The following is a 20,185-nucleotide window of genomic DNA, read 5'->3' as shown; positions in this document are numbered from 1 at the left end:
TAAGAACAGGAACCATACAAGGATGCCCACTCTCACCACTACTATTTAACATAGTATTGGAAGTCCTAGCCAGAGCAATCAGGCAAGAAAAAGAAATAAAAGGATCAAAAATGGAAAGGAAGAAGTGAAACTGTCACTATCTGCAGATGACATGATTTTATATATAGAAAACCCTAAAGAATCCACCAAAAAACTTTCAGAAGTAATAAATGAATACAGTAAAGTTGCAGGATACAAAATCAACATACAAAAATCAGTTGCATTTATATACACTAACAACAAATTAGCAGAAAGAGACGTTAAGAATACAATCCCATTTACAATTGCAATAAAAAGAATAAAATACCTAGGAATAAACTTAACCAAAGAGGTGAAAGATCTGTACACCAAAAACTATAATAAAACATTGCTGAAAGAAATTGAAGAAGACACAAAGAAATGGAAAGATATTCCGTGCTCTTGGATTGGAAGAATTAACATAGTTAAGATGTCCATACTTCCTAAAGCAATCTATGGATTCAATGCAATTCCTATCAAAGTTCCAACAACATTTTTCACAGAAATAGAACAAAGATTCCTAAAATTTATATGGAACAACAAAAGATCCCAAATAGCTAAAGGAATCCTGAGAAAAAAGAACAAAGCTGGAGGTATCACACTCCTTGATTTCAAAATAGACTACAAAGCTATAGTAACCAAAACTGCATGGTATTGGCACAAAAACAGACACACAGATCAATGGAATAGAAGTGAGAGCCCAGAAATAAACCCACACATCTATGGACAGCTAATCTTCAACAAAGGAGCCAAGAACATACGATGGAGAAAGGAAAGTCTCTTCAACAAATGGTGTTGGGAAAACTGGACAGCCACATGCAAAAGAAAGAAAGTAGACCATTGCCTTACACCATACACAAAAATTAACCCAAATTGATTAAAGACTTGAATGTAAGACCTGAAACCATGAAAATTCTAGAAGAAAACCTAGGCAGTATGCTCTTTGACATCAGTCTTAGCAACATATTTTCAAGCACCGTGTCTGACTGGGCAAGAGAAACAATAGAAAAAATAAACAAATGGGACTACATCAAACTAAAAATCTTCTGCACAGCAAAGGAAACCATCAACAAAATGAAAAGACAACCTAACAACTGGGAGAAGATATTTGCAAACCATATATCTGATAAAGAGTTAATCTCCAAAATATATAAAGAACTCATGCATCTCAATGACAAAAAAACTAACAACCCAATTAAAAAATGGGCAAAAGACCTGAACAGACATTTCTCCAAAGAAGATATACAGATGGCCAACAGGCACATGAAAAGATGTTCAAAGTCATTAACTATCAGGGAAATGCTAATCAAAACTACAATGAGATATCACCTCACACCCGTCAGAATGGGTATAATTAACAAGACGGGATACAACAAGTCTTGGAGAGGATGTGGAGAGAAGGGAACTCTCATACACTGCTGGTGGGAGTGCAAACTGGTGCAGCCACTATGGAAAACCGTATGGCTATTCCTCAAAAAATCAAGGATAGAACTACCATATGATCCAGCTATTCCACTGCTGGGTATTTACCCAAAGAACATGAAAACACCAATGCATAAAGATACATGCACCCCTGTGTTCATTGCAGTGTTATTCACAACAGCCAAGTCTTGGAAGCAACCTAAGTGCCCATCAAGGGACGAATGGATACAGAAGATGTGGTATATATACACAATGGAATACTACTCAGCCATAAGAAACAATGAAATCCAGCCATTTGTGACAATATGGATGGACATTGAGGGTATTGTGCAAAGTGAAATAAGTCAGAGGGAGAAGGTCAAATACCGTATGATCTCACTTATTAAGTAATAGACAATAACAACAATAAACAAACACATAGAGACAGAGATTGGATTGGTGGTTACCAGACGGAAGGGGCTAGGGGGGGAGGGTGAAAGGGATAATTAGGCACATGTGTATGGTGATGGATTGTAATTAGTATTTGGGTGGTGAACATGAGAACATGATGTAATCCATGCAGAAATAGAGGTATAATGACGTACACCTGAAATTTATACAATGTTTAAACCAATGTTACCACAATAAACAAAAAAGAAAAAAAAGAAAAGAAAAAAAGTAGTCCTAACTTATAAGGTCATTATGAGGATTAAATGATTAATATATGTCAAACACTTAGACTAGTGTCTGGCATAATAAATCCTTTGTGTTGACTACTTAATATTTACAATAATAATAAAAATTCATTGACATATATGCTAAAAATAAATAAATAAAAATAAAAATATCCAGTCAGGGCCTGTCATGGTGGCCTAGTGTTTAAGGTCGGCATGCTCCACTTCAGTGGCCCAGGTTCAGTTCCCGGGAGTGGGCATACATCACTTGTCAGAGGCCATGCTGTGTTGGTGGCTCACATTACAAAATAGAGGAAGATTGGCCACAGATGTTAGCTCAGGGCGAATCTTCCTCAGCAAAAAACATATATATCAGGTCATCCAAATTAGAAAGGGAGAAGTAAAACTATCTTCACAGATGACATGATATAGAAAATCCTAAAGAATAATAATAGAAATTATTAGAGCTAATAATTGAATTCAGAAAAGTTGCAGGATACAAAAATCAACACAAGAAATCAGTTAGTTGTATTTCTATAACTAGCAATAAACAATCTGAAAATAAAATTAAGAAAACAATTCCATTTATAATAGCATCAAAAGGAGTAAAATACTTAGGAATAAATTTAACCAAGGAAGTGCAAAACTTCTACACTGAGAACTACAAGACATTCTGAAAGAAAGAAGTCCTAAGTAAGTGGAAAGACATCCTGTGTTCATACATTAGAAGGTTTATTATTGTTAATATGGTAATGATCCTCAAAGCAATCTACAGGTTCAATGCAATCTATATCAAAATCCTAATGACTGTTTTTGCAGAAATGGAAGATTTAAAAATTCATATGGAATTGCAAAAGAGCACAAAGAGCCAAACAATCTTGAAAATGAAGAACAGAGTTTCGAGGACTCATACTTCCTGATTTCAAAATTTACTATAAAGCTACAGTAATCAAAATAGTATGGCACTAGCATAAAGATAAATATATAGACCAATGGACTAGAACTGAGAGTACAAAAATAAACCCATATACATCTGTAGTCAATTGAATTTCAGCAAGGGTGCCAAGACCAGTCAATGAGGGAAAGAATAGTCTCTTCAACAAATGGTGCTGAGACAACTGGATATTCACATGCAAAAGAATGAATTTGGACCCCTACTTCACATCATAACAAAAATTAACTCAAAATGGATCAAAGTCCTAAATGTAAGATCTAAAACCATAAAACTCTCAGAAGAAAACAGGAGTAAATTTTCTTTTTTTTTTTTTTTTTAAAGATTTTATTTATTTTATTTTTCCCCCCAAAGCCCCAGTGGATAGTTGTATGTCGTAGCTGCACATCCTTCTAGTTGCTGTATGCGGGACTCGGCCTCAGGATGAACGGAGAAGTGGTGCCTCGATGCACACCCGGGATCTGAACCCGGGCCACCAGCATCGCAGCGCGCGCACTTAACCACCAAACCACAGGGCCGGCCCACGGAGTAAATTTTCATGACTTTGGATTTGGCGATAAATTTTTAGATTTGATACCAAAAGCACAAACAATGAAAGAAAAAATAGATAAATTGGGCTTCATCAAAAATATAAAATTCTGTGTGTCAAAGGACAGTATCAAATTGAAAAGAAAACCTACAGAATGGGAGATAATACTTGCAAATCATATCTCATAAGAGTCTAATATCTAGAATATGTAAAGAATCCTTAAAACTCAGCAACAAAAAGACAATTTTAAAATGGGCAAAGGATTTGAATAAACATTTCTCAAAAAATATGTACAAATGGCCAGCAAACGTGAAAAAGATGCTCAACATCATTAGTTATTAGAGAAATGCAAATCAAAACCACAATAAGATACCACTTCACACTCACTTGGATGGCTATAATTTTTAAAAATGGAAAATATGTGTGAGGATTTGGAGAATTGGAACCGTTGTACATTGCTGGTGGGGATGAAAATGATGCAGCTTCTGTGGAAAGCAGTTTGGCGGTTCCTCAAAAAGTTAAACATAGAATTACCATATGAGCCAGCAATTCCATTCCTAGATACATACCCAAAAGAATTGAAAGCATATTCAAACAACTAATTGTACATGAATGCTGTTAGTAGTATTATTCACAACAGCCAAAAGTGGAAACAATAGATGAATGAATAAACAAATAGAAGTATATCCATACAATGGCATATTGTTCAGCCATACAAAGGAATGTAGTACTGATACTACGATATGAATGAACTGTAAAAATATTATGCTAAGTGAAAGAAGCCAGATATAAAAGGTTATATATTGTTATTCCATTTATATGAATATCCAGAATAGTTAAATTTATAGAAACAGAAAGCAGATTGATGTGTGCCAGGGAGTGGGGGCAGGAAAGAATGGGTAGTGACTGTTTAATGGGTATGGGGTCTCGTGAGTGATAAAAATATCTTGAAACTAGATAGAGCTGATGGTTGCACAACATTGTGAACATAATAAATGCTACTGAACTGTACATTTTAAAATGGCTAATATGATGTTATGTGAATTTGACCTCAATAAAAATATATATATATCAGTCACAAAAGACAGTAGCCAACACTTATGTAATACTTTTTAGGTGCCAAACACTGTTCTGAATTCTTTACATATATTAACTCGGTTCTCATAACAAACATATACTTATATACTTACATTATTATCAACAAACATATACTTATTAATAAACTTATATACTTACATTATTATCCCTTCTTTACAGATGAGGAAATTGAGGGACAAAGAAGCTAAATGACTTACCCAAGGTTACTCAGCTAATGGCAGAGGTTGAGATTTAAATCCAGGTAATCAAATTCCAGAGTCTTACCTCTCAATCATTATGCCAGAAATAAAAGAAGTTTGAAATATGAATAATGAGCAAGAAACTATAAAAATGACCAATCAGATTTGAAAAAGAACCAAAAGTAGTACTTCCAGAAATAAAAAAAAAATAGAATAATTGAAATTTAAACTTGGAGGATAGGTTAGACACAGCTGAATAAAGAATTAGAGCAGTGGAAGATATGAAGAAATTTTGAATTTAGTACAGAGAGATGTAAAATAGGAACAAGTCTAACGAACATGGAAAGAGACATGAGTCAATCTAACATATGTCTAATTGGAGCATGAGTTCCATTTATTGCTTCTAGGCTCCAAATGCACCTTTCAGTATATCCTCTGTAATAAACAACTGAATTCTTTTAAGCATTTCTCCTTTAAAATGAACACCACATTAAGCTTTCTCAGTTGAGGGTGTTGGAGGGATATTGCAGGAAAAAAGAGGCTGCCCAGCTGTTCCTGGTGTGGGCTGAGGGTTGGCTCGTGTGGGTGTGAAGACATCCAGTAAATGTCCATAGGCCCAGAATACAATCCATCTGTGATCTTGCAGCCTTGACCTGGTGATAATCTTTTTGCAGCCCCATTGACATGGAGACCAAAGTTTCTGCATGGCCTGCACACAGATCTCTGTGGTCTGGAGGGTCACACACCTGAACTCATTTCTTCTACAAGCTTCTGCACAGCCTACCTGTGGTCCAGGGGTCCACAGAGAGCTGCCACTCCTCTGCAAGAAAGTAGATTACCTGCAAAGAAACAATAGGCAGATTGACTTGAGCAAAAATGAAAGACTTCTCAACAGCAACAATGAAAACAGAAGATAGAATATCATCTTCAATGCACGGAAAAAAAATAGCTATCACCCTAGAATTCTATACCAAGGAAAACATCTTTCAATAATAACGACGAGTGACAAATTTGAAAAACATTATATTGAACAAAAGAAGTTAAAAAACATAGTGTGTGATTCTATTTGCATGATATTCAAGGAGACACAAAATTAAACTATGGTGATAGAAATCAGAACAGTGGTCACCTGGGATAGGGGGAATTGACTAGAAAGAAGCACAAGGGAACTTTCTAGGATGAAATGTTCTGTATCTTAATGGGAGTAGTGATTACACAAGTATATGCATTTGCCAAAACTCACTGAACTATACACTGTGATGGTTAATTTTATGTGTCAACCTGACTGGGCTACAGGATGCCCAGATAACTGGTTAAACATTATATCTGGGTATGTCTGTGAGGATGTTTCCAGAAGAAATTAGTATTTGAATCAGTAGACTGAGTAAATCAGATTGTCCTCCCTGATGTGAACTGGATCATCCAATCCACTGAGAGTCAAAGCAGAACAAAAATGCAGAGGAATGGAGAATTTGCTTTCTGCCTGACTACCTGAGCTTGGACGTGGATGTTCTTCTTCCAAGGCTGTTCAATGTACAAATATCCTTTAAAAGATATCCCAGAACAAAAGTATCCAGTGCCTCTGCTCACAAGATGTTCGGAGAGATAAGAGACCCATGGAGAACTGTTTCCCAATATTTCAGAACAAATTGGGTATGTGAGTCTTTTTCACTATAAAATTTATGAAATTGAATACAGGTCAAAAGTTAGTGTTCAAATTGAGATGTGCTGTAGGTATAAAATTCACAATAGATTTTGAAGCCTTAGTATGAGAAAAGAATGTAAAATATCTCATTAATAATTATGTTGAGGGCCGGCCCCGTGGCTTAGCGGTTAAGTGCACGCTCTCCGCTGCTGGCGGCCCGGGTTCGGATCCCGGGCGTGCACCGACGCACCGCTGCTCCGGCCGCGTCCCACATACAGCAACTAGAAGGATGTGCAGCTATGACATACAACTATCTACTGGGGTCTTGGGGGAAAGAATAAATAAATAAAGTTAAAAAAAATAATAATTATGTTGAATATATATCGAAATGATAATATTTTGAATATATTGGTTTAAATAAAATGCATTATTAAAATTAACTCCACCTGTTTTTTCTCACTTTTTAAATGTGAATACTAGATATTTTAAAATTACATATAAGTCTTCCATTATGTTTCTAGTGAACAGCTCTGGATGTCTAATTTTTATTGGACAGCCTTAGAATGACTGAGTAACCTAATGAATAGAAATTAGGAGAAAGAAGTGTTTTTGCCTGAGTTCCCCAGCAAACAGACAACTGAGGCAAAGCTTAATTGTTAATATTTTTGGGGAAGGTACAATCCCAGAATAGTGAGAATGTAGGAGAAGGGAAGTGAGGTAGAGAAAGTGGGAAAGCACCTTTGGGCAGTAGCTGGGGACACCTGATCCCATGCTCTGTGGCATGATGTCTCATCTGAGATTAGAAGTGATGATAGGAGCCAGAATCACCATGGGACTGATTGGCGTGGGCCTGGGTACTAGGGCTACTGAGGATCTTGCTGTGGTGGATTGTCTTTTCTCTGTTGAGTTATGGTTACTGTAATTTCCCATTGACAGTTAACACTGGGCATGGAAGTGGTAAGAAATGTTCCAGTGACACCCCCCAACCCCAGGTTCCAAACATAATCCTCCCTGCATTCACTAGGTTGTAGCAACTCTAGCTTCACCTGGTCATCAGAGTGCATTACCTCAGCCAGTACATTAACTCCATTTTTAACCTGCTTGTCTGCTAGAATGAGAAACCCAAAGTGACTCCAGAGTGTTAGTCACAACTTCCCATCGAGTGGAACCCTGTACCTTCCCTGTCCCTGGACCTGAGAAGTCTGACCTAACAGAGTCAACAGTTTCCGGGACAGGAAACACAAAATCCATCAGTGAGTCACTGAGAGGGACGATGAGAGAGGCTACTCCTGCTTCTACATCTTGGTTCCTGTACCCGTGTATTCTAGTTTGGGGAGACATAGCACTATATATTGGCCATAGTTTAGTGCATATACTGCATCCCAAAGGAAAGTGCTCCAACCTCACAAGGTGCTGTCCTCAAGCTTACACATAAGCTGAGACTTCCACAGGCCATTCCACTCTTTTTTAGGTTGGCTGCTCCTGGGTGATAGAGTACTTGGTAAAATCAGTGATTCTCAAGGTCATGAGCCCATCTTCACATCTCCTTTGACATTAAGTGAGCCTGTCTTCTAAGGCAATGTTGTAGGGATACCATTTCAGGAGAATGGCAAAGAATTCTGTAAACTCTCAGATGGTGCTAGTAGAGACACTGCAGTCAGGGAAGGCAGAACATATTCAGAATATGTATTAATTTCAGAAAATTAATGTGATGCCCCCACCAAGGCGGAAGGAGTCCAATGTAATCAATCTGCCAACAAGTGGCTGGCTAGTCTCCCTGAGGAATGGTACCATTACCTAGGGCTCAGCATCAGCCTCTGCTGCTGGCTGGTTGGGCAATCAGCAGAGGCAGTAAGATGGCTAGCTAAAATCCACAGTACCATCTGTTTGTGTACTTGATTATCAAGAGCCTCCTCTGTGGTACGTGTTCTCTTGTAAGCATTAATGTGAGACACAAACAAACCGCATGTGTTGTGCCCACCCCCTCAGTGTCTATCCACATATTATCTACCCAGACCTCCATGTCACCCAGCTTCCAGTATTATTTTTTTTCAAGGCCCTGATCAACTGAATAAGACTTTTGGCTCTGCCCAGGTGTCGATACATAACTGTATCTCAGGTCACATCTCCTTTCACATAAAGTGAAAAATCAAACATATGTCTCACAACTCTGTGCTCTTTCACCACGTGCAGATTGCCCTTCACCAGTGTCATCAGGGCTACTCCTAAGTGGGGCTGTAATGTGGCAGCAGTCCTTTCATGGCTAGTTCCAATATATATCACACCAGGCCTCTCTCAGTTGTCATAAGGAACTCCCAGTGAGGTCATCAGCATGGTCATCAGTGTAGCAGAGACAAGTGAGGTGGAGGGCTAGACCATCTATTCAAATAATTTACTAGAGCTTGTGCCTGAATGTATCACTTCCTACATACAGTAGAACATTGCTGCCCCTGCCCAGCTTTATGACTTGGTTGATTTGATAATCCTCAGTTCAGGCTGCAGAGTCACTTGGTATACCATGGTCAGATGTTTGGTCTCTACTAAGACCCAATAGCACACTAGGACCTATTTTTCAAACAGAGTAGTTCCCTATGGTGAAGTGTATAGCCTTGTTCCAGAATATAAGGGTCTAAACTGTGACTCTTCTATTGGAGCTTGCCCCAAACTCCATATATCTTCCATGGATATCTCCAGCACTATCAGATCTGCTGGATCACATGACATAAGTGTGATTTTTCAGGCCTGACCATAGGCAACTACAAAGGCTTTACCTGACAGGCTTCACGGGAGACAGCTGTCCTCCCCACACCAGACTTGGTACACAGCCAAAGTGTTACAATCTCTAAAGGGAGTTGCAGAGAAGGACTGAGGCCCCTCTGGCTTTTCATCTTCTTCACATATTTACATTTCTAGGCCCAGTGCCTTCATTTCCAGGTCTCTTTATCTGAGGCCTCGGGCTGAGATTTCCTTATTGAGGAGGAGAAGTGGGAAACCTTGAATACATTTATCCCTACTTGGACTCAGTACCCTGGCCCTTCCTCCCTATTCTTTTCCCCACCCCAGGGTCCATGAAACAGCCAGAACCTTTTGTTCAGGGCTCCCTCGACAATGGGACAACCCCCACATCTGTGCTGATCCACCTGACCCTCGACTGGTGTGCCATTTTATGGGGAAAGTGAAATGGGAGAGTTGGCGTCTTCTCCAGTTTTAGCCTCTTGCTTATACTAACACAATAAGTGATTGAAGGCTTCACTATTACTTTCATTTTAGCTCCTTGTTGCTTTAATAGGCTGTTCCAACACCTGACAGCTCAGCTCTCTCTCCAGCTCAGCTGAGCGCCTGATAGGATAGTGTTAATCCTCCAACTTTGTTCTTCTTCAATATTGTGTTGGTTTTTCTGGTCTTCTGCCTCTCCCTATAAACTTTAGAATTAGTTTGTCAAAATCCACAAAATAACTGGCTGGGGTTTTGATTGGGATTGCACTGAATCTATAGATCAAGTTGGGAATAACTGACATCTTGACAATATTGAGTCTTTCTATCAATGAACATGGAGTGTCTTTCCATTTCTTCTTTGATTACTATCATCAGAGTTTTGTAGTTTTTCTCATATAGATCTTGTACATTGTGTTATATTTATACTTCAGTGTTTCATTTTTTTTAAGTGCTAATGTAAATAGTAATAGTGTTATATTTTTTATTTCAAATTCCAATTGTTCATTGCTGGAATATAGGCAAGTGATAGATTTTTGTACAATTATGCACCGCATAACAATGGTTCTGTCAATGATGGACCGCATATACGACAGTGATCCCATAAAATTAGTATCACATAGCCTAGGTGTGTAGTAGGCTATACCATCTAGGTTTGTGTAAGTATACTCTATGATGTTTGTACAATGATGAAATCACCTAATCACGCATTCCTCAGAATGTATCCCCATTATTAAGGGATGCATGACTGTATATTAACCTTATATCCTACAACTTTGCTATAAATTGCTTATTAGTTCCAGGAGTTTTTTTGTTGATTCTTTCAGATTTTCTACATAGACAATCATGTCATCTGCAAAGATAGTTTTATATCTTCCTTCCCAATTTGTATACTGTTTATTTTCTTTTCTCATCTTATTGTATTAGCTAGGACATTCAATATGATGTTGAAAAGGAGTGGTGAGAGGGGGTATCCTTGCCTTATTCATGATCGTAGCAGAAAAGCTTCTAGTTTCTCACTGTTAAGTATAACGTTAGGTGTAGATATTTTTTATTGAGGAAGTTCTCCTCTAGTCTTTGTTTGCAGAGAGTTTTTATCATGAATGGGTGTTAGATTTTGTCAAATGCTTTTTCTGTATCTACTGATATGATCATGTGATTTTTATTTTTTAGCCTGTTGATGTGATGGATTACATTAATTCATTTTTGAATGGTGAACCAGCTTTGCATACCCAGAATAAATCCCACTTGGTCATGGTGTATAATTCTTTTTACACTTTGTTGGATTTGATTTGCTAATATTTTGTTAGGGATTTTTCCATTTATGTTCATGAGAGATATTGGTCTGTGGTTTTCTTTTTTGTAATATCTTTGTCTAGTTTTGGCATTAGGGCAATGCTGGTCCCACAGAATGAGTTAGGAAGTATTTCCTCCATTTTTATCTGGAAGAGACTGTCCAGAATTTGTATCATTTCTTCCTTCAAGGTTTGGTAGAATTCACCAATGAGCCCATCTGTGCCTGGTGCTCTCTGTTATTGAAGATTATTAATGACTGATTCAATTTCTTAAATAAACAATGGCCTATTTAGATTGTCCCTTTCTCCTTTTGTGAGTTTTGGCAGATTGTTTCTTTCAAGGAATTTGTCTATTTCACCTAGGCTATTGAATCTGTGGCCTTAGAGTTGTTCGTAGCATTCTTTTATTATCCTTTTAATGTCCATGGGAACTGTGGTGATGTTATTTCTTTGATCTCTGATATTAGTAATTTGTGTCTTCTTTATTTTTTTTTCTTAGCCTGGCTAGAGGCTTATTGATTTTATTGATCTTTTTAAAGAACCAAATTTTGGTTTTGTTGATTTTCTCTATTGATTTGCTATTTTCAATTTCATAGATTTCTCCTCTAACTTTTATTATTCCTTTTCTTCTGCTTACTTTGGATTAATTTGCTCTTCTTTTTCTGGTTACCAAGGTGGAAGCTTAGATCACTGATCTTTACTCTTTTCTAATATATGCATTCAATGCTATAAGTTCTCCTCTTTGCACTGCTTTCACTGCATCTCACAAATTTTGATAAATTGTCTTTTCTTTTTCATTTACTTCAAAATATTTTTTAACTTCTCTTGAGTATTCATCTTTGACCTATGTGTTATTTAGAAGTGTGTTGTTTAATCTCCCAGTACTTTGGGATTTTCCAGCTATCTTTCTGTTATTGATTTCTAGATAAATTCCATTGTGGTGTGAGAGTATACACTGTATGGTTTCTATTATTTTAAATTCATTAAAGTGTGTGGTATGACTCAGAATGTTGTCTATCTTGATGAATGTTCCATGTGAACTTGAGCAGAATGTGTATCTGCTTTTGTTGAAGGAAGTAGTCTATATGTGTCAATTATATTCAGTTGAGTGATGGTGCTGTTGAGTTTAACTATGTCCTTATAGATTTTCTTCTGGCTAGATCTTTCCATTATTGATAAATGGGTATTGAGGTCTCCAACTATATTAGTGGATTCATCTTTTTCTCCTACAGTGCTGTCAGTTTTTGACTCACGTATTTTGATGCTCTGTTTTTAGGCACATACACATTAAGGATTGTTATGTCTTCTTGGAGAATTGACTCCTTTATCATTATTTAATGCCTCTCTCTATCCTGATAATTTCCTTTGCTCTCAAGTCTGCTCGCTACAAAATTAATACAGCTACTCCAGCATTCTTTTAATTGGTATTGTTATGGTGTGTCTTTCTCAGTCCCTTTACTTTTAATCTATGTCTGTTTTTATATTTAAAACAGGTTTCTTGTAGACAGCATGTGCTTGGGTCTTGTTTTTCGATACACTTCGTCAATCTCTGTCTTTTTTTTTTTTATAATTTTATTTATTTGTTTTTCCCCCAAAGCCCCAGCAGATAGTTGTATGTCATAGCTGCACATCCTTCTAGTTGCTGTATGTGGGACGCGGCCTCAGCATGGCCGGACAAGCGGTGCGTTGGTGCACGCCCGGGATCCGGACCCAGGCCACCAGCAGCGGAGCGCACGCTCTTAACCACTAAGCCACGGGGCCGGCCCAATCTCTGTCTTTTAATTGGTGTATTTAGACCATTGGCATTTAAACTAACTATTGATATAGTTGGAATAATATCTACTACATTTGTTCCTGTTTTCTATTTATTACCCTCGTTCTTTGTTCCCATATTTGTCTTCCACTCTTTTTCTGACTTCTGTGGTTTTTATTGAACATTTGATATGATTCTATTTTCTCTCTTTCTTAGCATATCATTTTAAAACTTTCTTTAGTGGTTGCCCTAGAGTTTGCAATATACCTTTACAACTCCACTGTCAAAGTCCACTTTCAAATTACATTGTACTGCCTCATAGGTAGTGCAAGTACCTTATGATAACAAAGTATTCCTAATTCCTCCCTCCCAGTCCCCTGTGTCATTACTGTCAGCCATTTTACTTATACATAAGCAATGATCACCAAATACATTGTTGCTGTTATTATTTTGAATAAACTGCTGTCAGATCAATTAAGAATAAGAAAAATAAACGTTTTAATTTTATTTTCACTTATTCTTTCTCTAATGCTCTTCCTCTCTCTATGTAGGTCCCAGTTTTTGACCTACATCATTTTCTTTCTCTCTGATGAGATTCTTTCAACATTTCTTGCAAGGCAGGGGTATTGGCAACATATTCCTTCACTTTCTATTTGTCTGAGAAAGTATTTCTCCTTCACTTTTTTTTTTTTGAGGAAGAGTGGCCCTGAGCTAACATCTGTTGCCAATCTTCCTCTTTTTCTCCCCACAGCCCCAGTACATATTTGTATATCCTAGTTGTAGGTCCTTCTAGTTCTTCTATGTGGGACACTGCCTCAGTATGGCATGATGAGCAGTGAGCAGGTCCATGCCCAGTATCTGAACCGGCGAACCCTAGGCCGCCAAAGTGGAACAGGTGAACTTAACCACTACGCCAGTGGGCCGTCCCCTCTCCTTCACTTTTGAAGGATAATTTCACAGGGTACAGAATTCTAGTTTGGTGATTTTTTTTCTCTTAACACTTTAAATATTTCACTCCACTGTATTCTTGTTTGCATGGTTTCTGAGGAGAAATTAGGTGTAATTCTTATTTTTACTCCTCTATAGGTAAGGTGTTTTTTTCCTCTTGCTTCTTTCAAGTTTTTTTTTTTTTTCTTTATCTTTGATGTTCTGTAGTTTGAGTACATTATGCCTAGGTGTAGTTTTTTTTGGCATTTTTCCTGTTTGGTGTTCTCTGAGCTTCCTGGATCTGTGGTTTGTGCTCTGACATTAATTTGGGGGAAATTCTCAGTCATTATTGCTTCAAATATTGTTTCTGTTCCTTTCTCTCTATCTTCTCCTAGTACCCCCATTAAGCATTTGTCACACCTTTTTTAGTTTTCTCATAGTCCTTGGATATTCTGTTCCATTTTTTCATTGTCTTTTCCTTTGCTTTTCAATTTTAGAAGTTTCTATTGACACATCCTCAAGCTCAGAGATTTTCTCTTCTGCTGTGTCCAGTCTATTAATAAGCCCATCAAAGGCATTCTTCATTTCTGTTAGTGTCTTTGATATCTAGTATTTCTTTTAAATTTTTTCTTAGAATTTCCATTTCTGTGTGCTTACATTGCCCATTTGTTCTAGCATGCTATCTACTTTATCCATTAAAGTCCTTAGCATATTAATCATAGTTATTTTAAATTCTGGCCTGATAATCCAACATCCCATACTAGATTCTAGGACTTGCTCTGTCTCTTTAGTTTTTTTTTATTTTTTATTTTTTTGAAAGATGTTATCTATTTTTTCCCCCCAAAGCCCCAGTAGATAGGTGTATGTCATAGCTGCACATCCTTCGAGTTGCTGTATGTGGGACTTGGCCTCAGGATGGATGGAGAAGTGGTGCCTCGGTGCCCGCCTGGGATCCGAACCCGGGCCACCAGCATCGGAGCGCGCGCACTTAACCACCAAGCCACGGGGCTGGCCCAGCTCTGTCTCTTTAAACTGTGTTTTTTGCCTTGTAATTTTTTGTTGAAAGCCATACATGATGTACTGGGTGAAAGGAACTGTGGCAAATAAGCCTTTATTGATGTAGTGGGAGGTTTTGAGGAGAGGGGAAGCTTTCTATAGTCCTATGATTAGTTCTTAATCTTTAGTGAGCTTGTGCTCTGAGCTGTGAACTATACATGTGCACCTCACCTTGTTTTCACCTCCTTAGGGCATGCAGGATGGCTAGAGGGGCTGGAGTTGGGTATTTCGCTTCTCCTAGTTTGGTTAAGCCCTGATAAAACCCCAGCAGGTAAGGCTCTAATAGAATAGTTTCTCTTTTTTTTGGTGAAAGAAAATCACAAAAATATTTATTGCAGTTATTTATTGGTAATGTTTGTTTTTATGCCAAGATTGCCTTGCAATTGAATTATTAGATATAGCTGGTGGAAGATTCTTCAACAAAATTTATAGATAATATTCTTTTAAAATTCTTATATTTATATTTAACCCACAATTAGGTATTTGGGAAAAGTATGAAGGAGTTAGAATGATACCATAAGATATTATATATATATATATATATATATATAATTTTACTGAGGTTGTATTGGTTTATAACATTGTGTAATTTCAGGTGTACATTATTATATATCAGTTTCTGTATAGACTGCATCATGCTCGCTGCCAATAGTCTCGTTTTTATCCGTCACCATACATATGTGCCCCTTTACCCTTTTCACCCACCCCCAACCCCCTTCCCCTCTGGTAACCAGTAATCTGTTCTCTTTATCCATGTGTTTGTTTATCTTCCACATATAAGTGAAATCATATAGTGTTTGTCTTTCTCTGTCTGGCTTATTTTACTTAATATAATACCCTCAAGGTCCATCCATGTTGTTGCAAATGGGACTATTTTGTCTTTCTTTATGACTGAGTAGTATTCCATTGTGTGTGTGTACATATATATATGCCACATTTTCTTTATCCATTCATTAGTTGATGGGCACTTGGGTTGCTTCCACATCTTGGCTATTGTGAATAATGCTGCGACAAACATGGGGGTGCACAGATCTCTTTGAATTGTAGATTTCATGTTCTTTGGATAAATACCCAGTACTGGGATAGTTGGATCATATGGTATTTCTATTTTTAATTTTTTGAGAAATATCCATACTGTTTTCCATAGTGGCTGTACCAGTTTGCATTCCCACCAGCATTGTAAGAGGGTTCCCTTTTCTCCACATCCTCTCCAACACTTATTATTTCTTGTGTTGTTAATTATAGCCATTCTTGACTGGTGTGAGGTGATATCTCATTGTAGTTTTGATTTGCATTTCCCTAATAATTAGTGACATTGAACATCTTTTCATATGCCTGTTGGCCATCTGTAAATCTTCTTTGGAAAAATGTCTGTCATATCCTCTGCCGATTTTTTGATTGGGTTGTCTTTTTGTTGTTGAGATGTATGAGTTCTATATATATTTTGGAGATTAACCCCTTGTCAGATATATGATTTGTAAATATTTTCTCCCAGTTGGTGGGTTGTCTTTTTATTTTATTCATGATTTCCTTTGCCTTGCAGAAGCTTTTTATTCTGATGTAGTCCCATTTGTTTATTTTTTCTTTTATTTCTCTTGCCTGAGTAGACATGGTATTCGGAAAGATATTGCCAAGACCGATGTCAAAGAGTGTACTGCCTATGTTTTCTTCTAGGAGTTTTATGGTTTCAGGTCTTACATTCAAGTCTTTAATCCATTTTGAGTTAATTTTTGTGTATGGTGTAAGATAATGGTCTACTTTCATTCTTTTTCACATGGCTGTCCAGTTTTCCCAACACTGTTTATTGAAGAGACTTTCCTTCCTCCATTGTATGTTCTTGGCTCCTTTGTCGAAGATCAGCTGTCCACAGATGTGTGGTTTTATTTCTGGGCTTTCAATTCTGTTCCATTGATCTGTGGGTCCGTTTTTGTGCCAGTACCATGCTGTTTTGATTACTATAGCTTTGTAGTATATTTTGAAGTCAGGGATTGTGATGCATCCAGCTTTGTTCTTTTTTCTCAGGATTCCTTTATCTACTCAGGGTCTTTTGTTATTCCATATAAATTTTAGGATTCTTTGTTCTATTTTGGTGAAGAATGTCATTGGGATTCTGATTGGGATTGCGTTGAATCTGTAGATTGCTTTAGGTAATATGGACATTTTAACTATGTTTATTCTTCCAATCCATGAGCATGGAATATCTTTCCATTTCTTTATGTCTTCTTTGATTTCTTTCAATAATGTCTTATAGTTTTCAGTGTATGGGTCTTTCACTTGCTTGGTTAAATTTATTCCTAGATATTTTATTCTTTTTGTTGCAATTGTAAATGGGATTGTATTCTTGACTTCTCTTTCTGCTAGTTTGTGCTTAGTGTGTAGAAATGCAACTGATTTTTATAAGTTCATTTTGTACGCTGCAACTTTGCTGCAGTTGTTGATTATTTCTAATAGTTTTTTGGTGGATTCTTTAGGGTTTTCTATATATAGGATCATGTCGTTGCAAACAGTGAGAGTTTCACTTATTCTTTTCCAATTTGGGTACCTTTTATTTCTTTTTCTTGCTTAATCACTCTGGCCAAAACTCCAGTACTATGTTGAATAGGAGTGGCGAGAGTGAGCACCCTTGTCTTGTTCCTGTTCTCAGAGGGATGGCTTTCAGTTTTTCACCATTAAGTATGATGTTGGCTGTGGGTTTGTCATATATGGCCTCTATTATATTGAGGTACTTTCCTTCTATGCCCATTTTATTGAGAATTTTTATCATAAATGGATGTTCAATCTTGTCCAATGCTTTCTCTACATCTATTGAGAGGATCATGTGATTTGTATTCCTTGTTTTATTAATGTGGTATAGCACATTGATTGATTTGCAGATGTTGAACCATCCCTGTGTCCCTGGTATAAATCTCACTTGATCATGGTGTATGATCCTTTTAATGTATTGCTGTATTCAATTTGCCAATATTTTGTTAATGATTTTTGCATCTATGTTCATCAGTGAAATTGGCCTGTAATTTTCCTTCTTTGTGTTGTTCTTGTCTGATTTTGGTATCAGGTTAATGTTGGTCTCATAGAATGAGTTAGGAAGTAGTCCATCTTCTTCAATTTTTTGGAATAATTTGAGAAGGATAGGGATTACATCTTCTTTGAATGTTTGCTAGAATTCTCCAGAGAAGCCATCTGGTCCAGGACTTTTGTTTTTTGGGAAGCTTTTGATTACTGTTTCAATCTCTTGTGATTGGTCTATTCAGCTTCTCTTAAAATAGTTTCTCTTGAGGGCAGGCCTTGTTAGGAACACAATTCTCTGATGTATTTCAAAATGCTTCCTGTTCTCCTCCCCTTGCTGGCAGTATGAGGGAATTGTTGTCCAATCTTCAATGTTAGAACTCAGTAGAGCTCCTGGAGGCAAAACTCATGAAACTGTGGGTGACCCCCTAAGACTGGGCCCCTGTGGAGTTTTTAACTCTCAGACTTGTCCACATCAAGCCTCCAGAATTCATTAATTATAGTTTTAGGTTTTCCTACCCTCCTACTCGTTCCCATGGAGCTTTCTGCTCATGGGTTTCTGCTTTGGAATATTGTGATTCTCTGTATCCACCTGTCTATCTCTCCAATTTTGGGGACAGTGATTTGCCCTGTCACCTCAATTTTCTGACAGATCTAAGAAGAGCTGTTGATTTTCAGTTTGTACAGCTTTTTAGCTGTTTTTAGGATGGAGTGATGACTTCTAAGCTCCTTACATGACAAAACATTAACTGGAAGCCTTTTATTTCTTTTACCCATGGATTTTTTTGAAATATATATATATATATAGACTTTATTTTTTAGAGCAATTTTAGGTTAACAGAAAAATTGAATGGAAACCACAGAGAGTTCCCATATACCCCATTCCCACACATGCACAGCCTCCTCCATTATCAACATTCCCCACTAGAGTGGTACGTTTGTTACCATCAATGAATCTACACTGACACATCATTATCACTCAAAGTATATAACTTACATTATAGTTCACTCATGGTGTTGTACATACTATGGGTTTGGACAAATGTATAATGATATATTATGGATAATGATACCATTATGGCATCATACAGAGCAATTTCACTGCCCTAAAAACCCTCTATTTTTTACCTATTCATCCCTTTGTAACCCCTGGCAACTACTGATATTTTTCCTGTCTCCGTAGTTTTGCCTTTTCCAGAATGTCATGTAGTTGAAATTATACAGTACGTAGCCTTTTCAGATTTGCTTCTTTCACTTTTGCAATATGCATTGAAGTTTCCTCCCTGTCTTTTCATAGTTCATTTCTTTTTAGAACTGAATAATATTCCATTTCTGAATGTACCACAGTTTATGTAACCTTTCCCCCACTGAAGAACATCTTGGTTGCTTACAGGTTTTAACAATCATCAATAAAACTGCTATAAACAGCCATGTGTATGTTTTTGTGTGGACATAAGTTTTCAACTCCTTTCGGTAAATATCAAGCAGTGTGATTGCTGGATCATATCATAGGTGTATATTTAGTTTTGTAACAAACTGCCAGACTGTCTTCCAAAGTCACTGTACCATTTTGTACTCCCACCAGCAAAGAATGCGAGTTCCTGTTGCTCCACATCCTTGCCAGCATTTGGTGTTGTCAGTGTTTTGGATTTTGGCCATTCTAATAGGTGTGTAGTGGTATCTCATTGTTTAAATTTACATTTCCTTTACAACATATGGTGTGGAGCATCTTTTCATATGCTTATTTGCCATCTTTATCTCTTCTTTGGTGGGGTGTCTGTTAAGGTCTTGGCCCATTTTTTAGTCAGGTTGTTTGTGTTCTTATTGTTGAGTTTAAGAGTTCTTTTTATAACCTTCCAAGGGAATACTTATGGCCAATTGTCCCTAGCTTTGAAGATTAAGCAGACGTTCTGAGTCATTTTTCTTCCCCTTATTATAAGTTATGTAATTATCTCATGGGATTGAAACATCCTTAGCCATGGTATACCATACCATTCTAATAAGTTTGTCAAATTCATAGAGGTGAAGGAAGCATTGTCACATGGGCCACAAAGCCCTCATTGGCCTCCTGCAGCAGGACATTGACCCTACATATTGTTTAACCTCTGTAGGCTTTATTTGTCTCTTTAAACCAGGGAACTATCACTTGACCTAAATAATTCAAATTTTGGGAAGCATCACATGAGATGATCAAAATGGAATCCAATTACATAGTGTAAGGTTACAGAAATATGTGACTATTTTTTAATGTTGATTTTTTAAAATCTTTTTTTATTTTTGTGAGGGAGATCAGCCCTGAGCTAACATCCGTGCTAATCCTTCTCTTTTTGCTGAGGAAGACCAGCTCTGAGCTAACATCTATTGCCAATCCCCCTCCTTTTTTACTTCCCCAAAGCCCCA

This window comes from Ceratotherium simum, chromosome 8, assembly GCF_057802395.1.
Source record: "Ceratotherium simum simum isolate JZ-2026a chromosome 8, ASM5780239v1, whole genome shotgun sequence".
Taxonomy (NCBI): Eukaryota; Metazoa; Chordata; class Mammalia; order Perissodactyla; family Rhinocerotidae; genus Ceratotherium; species Ceratotherium simum.
This window is presented reverse-complemented; position numbering follows the sequence as displayed.